The following is a 2,303-nucleotide window of genomic DNA, read 5'->3' as shown; positions in this document are numbered from 1 at the left end:
GAGAAGCCCTGTGAGTTGGGAAAGCTTCATTGTTGGGTAATAGTAATAGACTTGCCCTTCTACCAGGTGTTAAAGCAGATAGGATCAACCATCAAAGACAGTTTTTGAAAAGTCTTAAAATAATAAACTAGGAGTTAGATGCCCAAATAAATCAGTTATCCTGCTGGTGGAGTTGCTTTGGTGTGATTAGAAGCTTTGGATTCAACCTATTGTCTCTTGAAGTGCGAGGAGCAAGGATTAGAAAAGAAGCAAACAGAAAAACTTTGCTTTGACTGACACAAGCAACTGAGATAACTGCAGCTGCTTCCAATGCAGCTGCTGTTTGAAGAGCTAATATTTGTTTGAGCAAATACCTATTGATCAGAGACAGGTACGTATTTATTGCAATAAAGAACACCACGCTGCGGTAAGTAAATTTTATATTTCTTTCCAATGTACCCCCAAATGTAAAAAGGGAAGGCAGAGGTGCCACTTGTCTGTAGAAGTGTCTTCATTTCTGAATTACAATATGAACTTGTGTTCTTTAACATCCAAAATATCCACCGGAGAAAGGGAAACATTCTGAGGATACTTCTTTTTCTGCCATAGGCTACCAGCTAAATCCTGGAAGGTGCTCTGGCTTCAAAGCACTTACGTGTGTACATGCTCTGCTGAAGTAACTTCTTAGATTGGGTCCACAGCACTCAGCCCTTTGTAAGATCAAGCGCGGTGTCCCATCTTCAAATATAAAACCAATCAAACTGAAAGGACACTGAACGTAAGTGTGGGATGAAGGCTGAAATTGCCCTTGCTGTTGAGGTCTCTTTTTTATTTTACATGATAATAAAAAAAAAGAGTACTGGGGGAGTTGTGACTTTAATATAGCCAAGTGGAACCATACAGAAAAAAACATTAAGCTCTGTTTTTTATGACTTCACCAAGGTCTACAGTTCTAATGTTAATAACCACAGATACTGCTGGAGTTATTAAAAGGGAAATACAAAAGCAGCTAAAATCCGAGGCTGCAACCTTGCTGCACAAAAATGATATTTTAACAAAACGTGCCATTCATGTCTGTAATGTATGCCTGCACAGCGACTGCTCTGGGAACAGGATAGTTTTCTTGTTTTCAAAAGACCCGAGCAAACTTCACTCCTGAGGCATACGCTGTGGGCTGTGTGCACTCTCAATGCTCATAAGGGCAACTGGAGAAGAACACAGTAGCAATTAAAAAAAATCACCCATAGGCTCTTGGGTTGGGGGAGGAGGGGGAAGGTTTACCAATGTATTTGAATTTCAAGTAGGTAGAAAGAAATCTTTTTCTGTGCCTGCTAAGACTAGAGATTCAGCTGTCTATACTTTTCTTGCCACAGCTGACATCCTACAGCCATCTATAAACTGTGCACAATGCTTTATGGAGTGCAAATTGTCATTTGTTGCTGCAAGGCAAACATGATAACCTCAGCTTGGGCTTTAGCACACAAGCAACAGCAGGAGCTTTCCAAACTGTTTGGATTTTAAAATTACTTAACATTGTGTGTGGGTAGAATAAATAAATGAATGAATGGGGACACTAATCTTCTTGCTCAAGTACTGCAGGCAACAAGTCTTGTGAACTTAGATGGGCTTTTTTATTGTTTTCCTGTGCTAACTACTTCCAGATGGTAGTAGCTTCAGGGTAAAAATATGAAAGATACAGTTTATTTAGTATGTTTAACAGTGTATCCTCCTCTTCAAATGAGGTTTTTTGTTTTATGTAAGATACAGTAAATGAAGGTCAGATGAAATAGTAGGACAGAATATAACCATCATCAAATAGCACTTCTGTATTCCCCTTTCAAGAAAGCCCCTGTAGAAACTGTGAGGAGAAAATTGAAAGACCTAACCAGGAGAGAAAGTATTTTTAGAATGCTGGGTTTCAACTTATGGACTATGATGTAAAAGGGGAGAGAGGGAGGGTTTCTGTGGAAAACTTCCAAGGAATCCCTGAAAGGTGATTGAGAAATTCAATTTCATATATAGAATCATAGAATAGTTTGGGTTGGAAGGGACCTCCAAAGGTCATCTAGTCCAACCCCCCTGCCGTGGGCAGGGACATCTTCAACTAGAGCAGGTTGCTCAGAGCCCCGGCCAACCTGACCTTGAATGTTTCCAGGGATGGGGCATCCACCACCTCTCTGGGCAACCTGGGCCAGTGTTTCACCACCCTTAGGGTAAAAAATTCCTTCCTTATATCTAGTTTAAATCTACCCCCCTTGAGTTTAAAGCCATTCCCCCTTGTCCCATCGCAACAGGCCCTGCTAAAAAGTTTGTCCCCATCTTTC

The sequence above is a fragment of the Pygoscelis adeliae genome, unplaced genomic scaffold, assembly GCF_000699105.1.
Source record: "Pygoscelis adeliae isolate BGI_AS28 unplaced genomic scaffold, ASM69910v1 Scaffold463, whole genome shotgun sequence".
NCBI lineage: Eukaryota > Metazoa > Chordata > Aves > Sphenisciformes > Spheniscidae > Pygoscelis > Pygoscelis adeliae.
This window is presented reverse-complemented; position numbering follows the sequence as displayed.